Consider the following 12,215-nt stretch of genomic DNA (forward strand, 5'->3'; position numbering starts at 1 on the left):
CAAAAATCATGGAAGTTCCAGAAAAGCTAAAGTAGCTTTTCTATGCTCAAATGAATTCAGGATCTTTCTCCTTTACTTTTTTTCTTAAGGTGAAAAAAACTTTCCACTACATAGAAACCTTGTGAAACTTTTATTGTCTTTTCAAAGTAATGACAGCTTATAGAAAAGATAAAATGCTGAGTGATTACCTTTGTGGAGGAGAAAGACGAGAACATTGTGATTGAATATCACCTGACAGACCTGACAGCTCTGAACAACACTATTACTCAGACAGAGTACATGGACCAGGATTTTCAATTAAATTCTGGTTTCCTTTCCTTGCATTAATTCTGAACTCAACATATCTCTGGAGAAAAGGTGGACACCCCCCCCCCCCAGTATGTAGCAATTTCAAGGGCAATTATTCTCTGAACTTTGTGAAATGAGTTTTGTCCAATTAGTTAGGTACTTGGGACTTAACATTTATACTGCCAAGCATGTTGAGCACCTTTTACTGAGTGTCAGAGCGTGGGCTCTCTGGAAAACAGGCTCAGTTGTAGGTCAGTGTAAATAATGTTTATTAGGAAGTCCTCTGGATCAGGACTGTGGGGAAAAACGGAGAGGAACTGAGAAGGAAAGTGTAAAAGAAGTGAAACGGAACTGTGAGAGACAGTGTTGGATGATTCAGAGATAGAATGACCCCATAGAATCAAAGTGTCCCAAAGTCATATATGTAGGCCAGAAGTTTCTCTCTTTTTTAATTTTTTATATTTATTTATTTTCCTTTTTGTTGCCCTTGTTGTTTTTTATTATTGTTGCACTTATTGTTGTTGTTATTGATGTCATTATTGTTGGATAGGACAGAGAGAAATGGAGAGAGGAGGGAAAGACAGAGAGGAGGAGAGAAAGACAGACACCTACAGACCTGCTTCACCACCTGTGAAGCGACTCCCCTGCAGGTGGGGAGCTGGGGGCTCAAACCGGGATCCTTATGCCGGCCCTTGGGCTTTGCGCCACCAGCGCTTAACCCACTGCACTACTGCCCAACGCCCGGCCAGACCTTTCTTTATTGATTATTGACTATGATCCACCGTGAAAGCAATGCAGCTCCCAAGAATTGTGACAATACTTACTGGGTTTGACACTTGAAAGATGTCAGTCTACAGTATTGCTAGCCACTGAGCACCCAGCCCGTCACTTGAGGGAATTCTGGGCAATGCATTATAGAGGGCATCATCAAAATACTCAGTGACAACACTGAATGAGACATATTGACTTTTATTTTTTTTTGCAGAGAAAATAAATTAAAAATATAGACTGCTTCATGCATTTGTGTGTCATCCTTGTTCAGGGGCCATGCTAATCTTCTCTGTATCATCCCAGTTTTAGTGTATGTGCTGCTCAAGGGAGCAGGAGACACATTGACTTTTCCAAATGAGATTTACACTATAAATAGGGAAATGGACCTTGTAGAATGCAAAAGCTAAGAACATTGCCCTTGAGGCATAAGGAAAATACTCATTAATTACAGCTGTGGCAATCAAAGAATTCTCTTAGAGGGGCCTTATCCTTGCTGGTCATGGACTAATGATTTAGTGATCAAACTGTGAAGTATTTGGCATATTTTGAATTTCACACATTATGCATTGTATCAAATCTACTACAAGAAGAAATTACCCACTGTAATACTTCTTCAAATAAGTCTCTCCTATGAAGCAAGAAGAAAAAGACAAAGAAAATAATCCATCCAAGATGAAAAGTTTTCAACAGGTTAGGAAAGTGTTAGGAAGTAGTTTCTGTATAACTTCATATTTCTGACTCCTGAGTTCCATTTTTTAAATAGTCTGTGTTTCTCTTGCCCATAAATTTTCTATGTAACTTCTCTAATAGTGTGGCAGCCCCATTTTAAGTGCCCTAAAGCAATGAAGAACACCCCCAGACTGCAACTCCCTGTATTTGCCTTTAGGAAATAAAGTCCTAAGGCTGGGAAGACAGCATAGTGGTTATGCAAAAAGGCTTCCATACCCAAGGCTCTGAGGTCCCAGGTTCAATCCCCAGCATCACCCTAAGTGATGCTCTGGTGTCTCATTCTTCTCTCTCTCTCTCTGTCTCATTAAAAATAAACTATTTTTTTTTTAGAAAAGGAAATAAAATTGTAAATATCTGCCATGGTAAGATAGGTCTGTTTTTTTTTTTTTTTTCTCAAGTTTCATTATCAAATGTCCTAGTCATAACAACATTTTCAAAAAAAAAAAAAGGTGTTAATTGCTTTATTTCATAAAAATAAAACACTCAATTTATAAGACATATGTAAAGCATCCACACAATATATATATATATATATATATATATATATATATATATATATATATATATATGAAATGCCCAGGAGATTGCACTGAATCATAGTTTTAGGAATGTAAGTAAGGCAGCAATCTTGATGGAAAACAGAACTTTGATATATTTAAGGTGACTGGCAAGCCATCCTCCATGCTGAAGAAATTTCTTTCCATATGAAATACTCAGGACTTACTCACCTCTTGACGTGACTGATTTGATCAGGGTGGTTTCTAAACAGGATTCCTGAGACCTATGATTTGTATGTCCTTGTTGGTATGCATCTAGTTCTGCTTCTGGGATCTAGTTTGCTTCTGTTACATTGCTTGACATTGTGGTCTATTTACATGGTCTTTTCTGTTACATTGGTTTGGTCTCACTCCCCTGGCCTCTGGGAGATTGTGGTTTAGTCTTTGCCTATTCGCACTTCTCCCTTCTCCCCGCCCCCTATCCTATGTACTTCCTGAGCTTCCTGAGTTCCTGACTCGGCTGCTGGAGGAGAAAGATGGAGGAGCACATTGTGTGGTGATTAGGTGTTGGACTGTTTGCCCGCTCGTGAATAAAGATTAAACTGCATTCTCAGCTCAGCCATGTGTTTCTGGTCATCTGTTACCCGCCCGTGAAGCCAGCCTGGCCAAAATAACATGTCCTAGCTTAAAAAGATGAACTGAGACAAACCTGGTTTTCTGGAAAACATAAAGTCAGAGATAGAGAAGGGACCTGTCCACTGCTGAAGGGTTTGACACTAGAAGGTCAAATGGATTCAGGTCATAAAGAGTCATGTGTAAAATGGGTAAGTCCAGGGAAGCGAAGGCAGGGACACAGAATGAAGAGAGGATGCAAGCTGAATGCTGAGTAAAATAGAGATACACGTTTATTTTGAATACAGAGAGAGAGAAATTGATAGAAAGGGAGAAAGAGACACACCGGCAGTACTGCTTCATTGTTGCAAAGTTGTCCCCCTGCAGGTGAGGACTGGGGGCTTGAATCCAGTTCCCAGCACGTTGTGTGCTTAACCAACTGTGTCACCACTCAGGCCCTAATAGCAAGACATTGAATGCCAGGAACAGACTCAGTAGACTAACACTCCTCCTGGTGTTGGCAGTACTGTACACAGACCTTTCGATTACTTCTGCAGGAAAGAGAACAACAGATGGCAGCACTGTGAGAAGGGAAATATGTTACCTCAGGGGACAAAAGCAGCAAGAGTCAGAAATAGTATGAGAGCACAAGACATTCAGGAAGAAAACGAAGATTAGCTAGAGGGTTATAATAATAACTTCAAAGAGCAACAGTAACTTCTAGGGCAAAACCTTTTTTTCTTCCAACCATTATTTTCCATTAACATTTAGTGAAGATAAGCATGCACACAATAATAATAATAAAGATTTTTGACTCAGAGTGTTAATACATGGCCTCTACTATTTGTTTTTATATTTTATTTTCCTGATAAACAGGCCATTTTGGCTACAAAAGAGGTAAAAGTTTTGACTACAAAAGGGTAAAAAAAAAAAAAAAAACTTTAGTCATGCTAGAAACTTTCCTTTAAGTGAGAGATGTGTTTACTGAACTATCAGAAGTCTGAATCGTGACACCAATCTTTCAGTGATGAGCTTTTGTTTTATCAGCTGGTAACTGTGAGGCATAGTAATGACTACAATCACTGCGGGTTCCTTGTTTTTACCCTTTAACCCTATTTCTGATAGCTCACAGTAGTTTGGTATAAGATGGAAGTCTAAGCAAAGATCTTGAAGGGAAATAGACAAATTTTTATCAAGCTATTATGAAAATAAAGTAAGTATCATGGATAACAAAATAAATACCAAGAATAAAAATAAGCTGAAAAAGATGAAATTAAGGAAGGTATATTCAATAGATTAAATGTAGAAAGAAATGATATAACAAGTAAGAAGGTGGCATAAAGCAGCAGAGAGACTTGAAGTTAAGAATACATAGTTAAAATGGTATTTACCAGAAAAATCCTTTGTAGTTGAGCCAATGTACTTGTAAGGATTTGTGGCTATGTGTAAAGAGGACAGCCAGATGAAATTCTATGAATATAAATCTTGCCTAATCCAATACTTGATTCTAGTTGTAGGCTCAATGACTATAATTTAATGTAGCTGTCAAATATAAAATCTTTTCAAATCAACCTTTGCTTTTTGCCCATAAAAAGTGGCTGGAAAAGGTAATAATACCCCTGCCATTCTTCCTGAAACACACACACACACACACACACACTAGATGCATCTGAAAAGATTAAATCCAAACTGAATTTGATAGCAAATATTCTTCACTGAGAGTCATAGCATAGTTCTCAAACTACTGCCACCTTGTGCAACAGAACACTTTAAACAAGACTAAAGTTACAGGTATTTCTTAACTTTGCATGATTGTCCTACAAATTCTACTTTTCTTTAGCTCAACTCCCTCTGCTATCTGAAAAATTTTACACACCGTTTACTTCCAAACTTAAGACACTTTATTTCAGAGCATTTCATGTCTCTGGTGATGAACCAACTACATGCTTCTTCAATAACATCTCCTACTAATGGTACTTTATTTGATATGATTACCTCAACACTTGGCTGTTTTACTAAAATATTTTTAAAGGCAAATGCCAAAGAGAATTTATGACTGATTCATCACTCTGTCTCTAGGGTATAGTGTGTGATTCATTGTCAGTACCCAATACATACCTATTAAGTGACTGAGTGAATGGGTAGATATTAAGTGAAGAGAGAGCTGGAGTGAAGTGGAACAGAGAGACAGAGAGTATGAAGAAAAAATACTATCTACTGTGATGTGTATGAATATATCATATATATATTTGAATAATTGACAAGTATGAGTTCTCTTATAGAACATCATAATTACAGAAGTAGATTTTAGAGTTTGAATCACAAATATACATGTAACTGTCTTACGACTATCACTTATCCAGTGGAAATACCCCTTATATCCTAGTCAACAATGACAATATTTATATTTTTCATCATTACCATTTGTTTGTAAATTTCCATGTAAGTACATTGTACTTTTGCAGGATATTATATAAACATGGTCTCTCTCTCTCTCTCCCCCCCTCTCTCTCTCCCCCTCCCTCTCTCTCTCCCCCCTCCCTCTCTCTCTCCCCCCTCCCTCTCTCTCTCCCCCCTCCCTCTCTCTCTCTCTCCCCTGCTCTCTCTCCCTCTTTCTCTCTCCCCCACTCTCTCTCCCTCTCCCCCCCGCTCTCTCTCTCCCTCTCTCTTTCTCTCTCCCTTTCTCTTTCTCTCTCTCTCTCTCTCCCCCTCTCTCTCTCCCTCTCTCTTTCTCTCTCTCTCTCCCCCTCTCTCTTTGTCTCTCTCTCTCTCCCTCTCTCTTTCTCTGTCTCTCTCTCTCTCTCTCCCTCTCTCTTTCTGTCTCTCTCTTTGCCTCCAGGGTTATCACTGGGACTTCGGTGCCTGCACTATGATTCCACTGCTCCTGGAGGCCATTATTTTCCCCATTTTTCATTGCCCTTGTTGTTGATATTATTGTTGGATGGGACAGAGAGAAACTGAGAGAGGAGGGAAGACAGACAGGGTGAGAGAAAGACAGACACCTGCAGACCTGCTTCACCACCTGTGAAGCGACCCTCTGGCAGGTAGGGAGATGGGGATTTGAACCAGGATCCTTATACTGGTCCTTGCCCTTTGTTCCATGTGTGCTTAACCTACTGCACTACTGCCCGGCCCAGGGCTTTCTCTTCTTTCTGACATTGTTGTGTGCAGTAATGGCAGCTGGAAGAAGATCTCTTAGATGATTCAGAGAAGATCAGTTCAAAATAAGAGACCCCAGACTCGTTCATGACATGAGTTATGCTTGTGCTATGTTTATGGGTCAAGATGAAAGAATTTCTTGTATATAGAATAATAACCCATTTTACAAGTAGAATAGAACGTTTATAACAGAATAAGGAATTAGGAGGTGGCATAGTGATACAACACATGGCTTACGTATATAAGATCATGGGTTCAATCCCTAGCACTGAATGAAAAATAAAAATATGATATGGAGTAACTAAATCTACAAAATACAAATTGACTAAATACAAATTAACTAAATCTACAAAATACAAATTGATAATTGATATGGACTCATTCTTAAACTGAAATAATGTTTTTATTTCTTGTTTTTACTCCTTTATCTCTATTTGAAAAACAGAATGCAGTCACAATGAACAAACTTTCCCGTACCAAGCAAATTTATCTTAAGGAATGAAAGAAACTAGAAACTGTCATCTTCAAGGAAGAAGAAGGGTCAGTATATTTCTTTCTTTTCTCTTATTTTCACCCTAAATACAACCCTTGGGGGCTTTGATGACTGTCACATGTAGGTGTCTTTGTGTGTCCTTCCCTTGTCCTGGGCTGTGTATTCCTTGCGGACAGAAGTTTCTCTCCTCTATTTCCTCTTACTCATAACTGTACCTGTGCTCTTGGAATCTACACTACTCTCTAGCACATAGGAAGTCCTTAACAGATGTCTGACCTTTTTGGAGTGACTTGTGGAATGCATAGATGGATGAGTGCAAGAACCATGTGACCAGATTTCTTTATATTTTATGATGGACCACTGAAAAATATGTCGAGTAAATATTTCAGGATGAAATTTTACCATAGAATTTACTTTGTTTGTTTGTTTGTTATTGTTTTACTTAGCATAACAGTAATTGACTACCTTAGAATAGGAAAGTTACTTTTCCACTAAGGAGGGTGTCACTATTCCCAACATATTTTTTTTATGTTTCTGAAAAGTCATTAATATGAAAGATAGAAATATTAAAAAATTGTTTTTTCTTAGGAGGCATCTGAGATGGAAGACATTATGGTTTATGTAGGCCATAGGTAGTTCCTCAGCAAGATTTCTACCTTTTTTGTACTCAGTGGCTGTGCTATTAAAGCTTAGCAGATTGTCAGAATTTATCCATTTATTTCTTATTATGTAATCTCAAGAATTATGAGTTTATTTACCAAACTAAGTTTGCAATTACAATTACAATGGTCAGTCATCAAAATTCTGAATATGATAATTAAGTGATAGTTATATGGGCACATTTTATGAAACATTTTAAACTTAAGAATCATGGGGTTTTATTAAATATAAATCACATTAAAGAGACAAATGGCAAGCACACACAAGATTTGCATAGGCAAAATAGAATGTTGAATTGGAGTTATCTCTGATATAGGATAAAAAAAGAGGGGGGGAAATTAAGTGTGTAACATATTCCAACTTATGTGGTTACGACAATAGGAAAAATGGGCCCTCTCATCTTTTCAACAGAACAGAATGTTATAGGAAAAAGAATATGGGTTTGGAGTTAACACAGACCTGGGATTAAATCCAGGATTGCCACTCAACAGCTGTGTGACCGCATAAAATTTACGTGACCTTTTCAGATTCCATTTCCTCATCTGTAAAATAGGGATAATGATTCATACTTTGCTTTGTGGCTTTAAAAGTTGGCTCCTATCAGTGCTTAATAAATCGTGGCTATCATTATTATTAATCATCTTAATGACATAATAGTAATATAAGTAGATATTAATATTAAAAGCAAATTTTATATTTTATGTTTTCTTCTTGGAACACTTCAGGCTTTTCTATTCTTTTCCTAATTGGTGTGAAAGACTCTGTTAAAAACAGGAATCAGGTTAAAATAAAACTTTTAAAAGGAAAAGTCATGGGTCTGGGTGTTGGCACAATTGGTTGAGCGCACATGTTATAGTGTGCAAGCACCCAGGTTCGAGCCCCGGGCCCCCACCTACAGAAAGCTTTGCTAGTGGTAAAGCAATGTTGCAGATGTCTCTCTGTCTCTCTCCCCCTCTACCACCCTCTACCCTCTCCATCTCTGGCTGTCTCTATCCAATAAAGAAATAAAGATAATTAAAGTTCTTAAAAAAAAAGTCACTAGAACACTGTGACAGAAGCAGGGAAGGGGAAAGAGGAAATGGAGCCTCAGTTGTACAGGCAAAAATTATTGCACAGAGAAAAACCTAAAGAGTCCAGCAGAAAACTACTGGAAGTTGTTAGGCAATACAGCAAGGTGTCAGGCTACAAAATCAATGTACAAACATCAGTGGCATTTCTTTATGCAAACACTAAATCTGAAGAAGAAGACATCCAGAAAGCACTCCCATTTACTGTTTCAGCAAAATCAATCAAATACCTAGGAATCAAGTTGACCAAAGAAGTGAAAGACTTGTATGCTGAAAATTATGAGTCACTACTCAAGGAAATAGAAACTGATACCAAGAAATGGAAAGATATCTCATGCTCATGGATTGGAAGAATAAATATCATCAAAATGAATGTTCTCCCCAGAGCCGTATACAAATTTAATGCAATACCCATCAAAGTTCCACCAAGCTTCTTTAAGAGAATAGAACAAACACTACAATCATTTATCTGGAACCAGAAAACACCTAGAATTGCCAAAACCATCTTGAGGAAAGAAACAGAAATGGAGGCATCACACTCCCAGACCTTAAACTATATTATAAAGTCATCATCATCAAAACAGCATGGTACTGGAACAAAAATAGGCACACAGACCAGTGGAACAGAATTGAAAGCCCAGAAATAAATCCCCACACCTATGGACATCTAATCTTTGATATCGAGGCCCAAAGTATTAATTGGAAGATAGAGGCTCTCTTCAGTGAATGGTGCTGGGAAAACTGGATTGAAACATGCAGAAGAATGAAACTGAAACACTTTATCTTGCCAGAAACAAAAATCAACTCCAAATGGATCAAAGACCTGGATGTTAGACCCAAAACAATCAAATACTTAGAGGAAAGCATTGGTAAAACACTTTCCCACCTAAACCTGAAGAACATCTTTGATGAAACAAACCCAGTTGCAAGGAATAGTAAAGCAAAAACAGATTGATAGGACGACATCAAATTGAAAAGCTTCTGCACATCCAAAGAAACTATTAAACAAATAAAGAGACCCCTCACAGAATGGGAGAAGATCTTCACATGCCATACATCAGACAAGAGACTAATCACCAAAATATACAAAGAGCTCAGCAAACTTAGCACCAAAAAAGCAAATGACCCCATCCAAAAATGGGCAGAGGATATAAACAGAACATTCACTGCAGAGGAGATCCAAAAGGCTAACAAACACATGAAAAATTGCTCCAGGTCACTGATTGTCAGAGAAATGCAAATTAAGACAACACTAAGATACCACCTCCCTCCTGTGAGAATGGCATACATCAAAAAGGACAGCAGCAACAAATGCTGGAGAGGCTGTGGGAACAGAGGAACCCTTTTACATTGCTGGTGGGAATGTAAATTGGTCCAGCCTCTGTGGAGAGCAGTCTGGAGACCTCTCACAAGGCTAGACATGGACCTTCCATATGATCCAGTAATTCCTCTCCTGAAGATATACTCCATAACACCCAACCAAAAAGATGTGTGTACCCCTATGTTCATAGCAGCACAATTCATAATAGCTAAAACCTGGAAGCAGCCAGGTGCCCAACAACAAATGAGTGGCTGAGAAAGCTGTGGTCTATATACACAATGGAATACTACGCAGCTATTAAGAACAATGAACCCACCTTCTCTGACCCATCTTGGACAGAGCTAGAAGGAATTATGTTAAGTCAGCTAAGTCAGAAAGATAAAGACAATTATGGGATGATCCCACTCATCTACAAAAGCTGAGAAAGAAGATCTGAAAGGGAAACTGAAAGAAGGATCTGACTAAATTGAAAGTAGGGCACCAAAGTAAAAACCCTGTGGTGAGGGGTAGACATGTGGCTTCCGGGGCCAGTGGGGGGTGGGGTGGGTGTGTGGGATGGGTCACAGTCTTTTGGTGGTGGGAATGGTGTTTATGTACACTCCTATTAAAGTGTAGTCATATAAATCACTAGTTAATTAATATGAGAGGGGGGAAATTGATTGTATGTCTCGAATTTTTTAAAACACAGACTGAGTCTTTTTAATATATAGGCTGTGTAATTGATATGCAGACTCTCTCAAAAGCCTAGACCAAGTAGATCAGAAGCAACCAATGGCACAGCTATATACAAGATACTGGGTACTATACAGCAAACCCTAACAAAAGGACTTTTCAAAGTTAACCCAATTACCAAATAATGTTATGATAGCAATAACTATCCATAGTCTTTTTGAACCCTAAGACAGCAGGAACCTCACATCTCCACTATAGAGCCTCTACTTCCCCCAGTCCTGGAACCCTTGGATAGGGCCCACTTTCCCGTATGCCTCTCCCAATCCATATTAAATAATACTGCATCTTCTGATTGCAACCTAATCAGCGCAATGATTGCCACCTTAACATGCTTCATTGTGTCCAGAGACTTCAGATGTGGAATGACAACCCTTCAACTTCATTACTTGGGAGAGACCTTTCCTTTCATAGTATTCTCTAATTCCATCCGAGGTGATTCACTTTCTAACAAAGTCCCAAAACCTAGATATAGACCAGGTTCTGTGAGAGAGAGCATATGTTCACACGTATCCATAAACTACTGCAAAATATATATCTGAAAGCAGAAGTACACTAGAGTCTGCAGTGAGTACCCCCCCCCAACATTTCCTCTCCACTATTCCAACCTTGGATCCATGATTGTTCAACAATTTGTTTGGCTTTGCATGTTAACTTTCTTTTAGCCACCAGGTTCCAGATGCCATCAGGATGCTGGCCAGGCTTCCCTGGACTGAAGACCCCACCAACGTGTCCTGGAGCTCCACTTCCCCAGAGACACACCCTACTAGGGAAAGAGAGAGGCAGACTGGGAGTATGGACTGACCAGTCAATGTCCATGTTCAGTGGGTAAGCAATTATATAAGCCAGACCTTCCACCTTCTGTAACCCACAATGACCCTGGGTCCATGCTCCCAGAGGGATAGAGATGGGATGGGATATGGAGATTGGGTGGCAGGAATTGTGTGGAGTTGTACCCTTCCTATCCTATGGTTTTGTTAATGTCTCCTTTCTTAAATAAAAAATAAATTTAAAAAAAGAAATGTTAATGCATTTTTACTTATTTACTTTTAATGGAAATAAACCAAACGTCCTCTGAGCAATGTCTCCAACATTTTTTTTTTTTTTGTAATTCTATATACGTGGAGGTGAAAGAAAATGAGAGACAACAGCAGACACACACAGAGAGGGGAAACACTATATCACTGCACTACCATTTATGGATGTCCATTTGGTGCTGTCCATGGTGCTAAAAACTATCCTAGAGCCTCATACATAATAAGGAATGTGCTCTGTCCACTGAGGTAATGTTAGGCCCTGAGTTCTCTCTCTACCTCTCTCTCTCTTTCTCTCTCTCTCTCTCGTTGGTATATGTGTAACATTTCTCAGTTTTCCACATGACAATCTAACCTTCCACCAAGGTCTTCCTACACCACCATATTCCAGGACCTGAACCCTCCTCATCACCCTGGAGTCTTTTACTTTGGTGCAAATTAATATACTCTAGTATATTAATTAAAATAAAAATTAAATTAAAATTAATTAAAATTAAAATACTCTAGTCCAAATTCTGCTTTGTGTTTTCCCTTCTGATCTTGTTTTTCAACTTCAGTCCATGAATGGGATCATCCCAAATCCATCTAATCTCACTTAACATGATTCCTTCAAGCTCCATATAAGATGTACAGACTACAATTTGCTCAGCCACTCATCTGTTGTTGGACACCTGGGTTACTTCCAGGTTTTGTGCTGCCATGAACATAGGTATACACAGATGTTTTGAGATGGGTGTGTTGGGTTCCTTAGGATATATCCCCAAGAGAGGAATTGCAGGGCCCTAGGGTAGGTCCATTTCTAGCCTTCTGAGAGTTCTCCAGACTGCTCTCCACAAGGGTTGGACCCATTGACAT

At 38.8% G+C, this 12,215-nt stretch overlaps 1 long non-coding RNA gene and 1 other non-coding gene across 2 annotated transcripts in view; one reads left to right on the forward strand and one right to left on the reverse strand.

Annotated features, from left to right (window-relative positions):
* Window positions 1-11,081, forward strand: part of LOC132535322 (uncharacterized) — a 474,613-nt gene extending 463,532 nt beyond the window's left edge. The window contains exon 3 of the long non-coding RNA XR_009547119.1: window positions 10,992-11,081. This is a non-coding gene — a long non-coding RNA (uncharacterized LOC132535322). The remainder of the gene's footprint in view (window positions 1-10,991) is intronic.
* Window positions 1,286-1,392, reverse strand: LOC132535368 (U6 spliceosomal RNA). The gene has a single exon (XR_009547150.1). It is a non-coding gene; the product is annotated as a U6 spliceosomal RNA (small nuclear RNA).
* Window positions 11,082-12,215: the final 1,134 nt, after the last annotated feature.

The sequence above is a fragment of the Erinaceus europaeus genome, chromosome 21 (genome assembly GCF_950295315.1).
Source record: "Erinaceus europaeus chromosome 21, mEriEur2.1, whole genome shotgun sequence".
NCBI classification, from domain to species: domain Eukaryota; kingdom Metazoa; phylum Chordata; class Mammalia; order Eulipotyphla; family Erinaceidae; genus Erinaceus; species Erinaceus europaeus.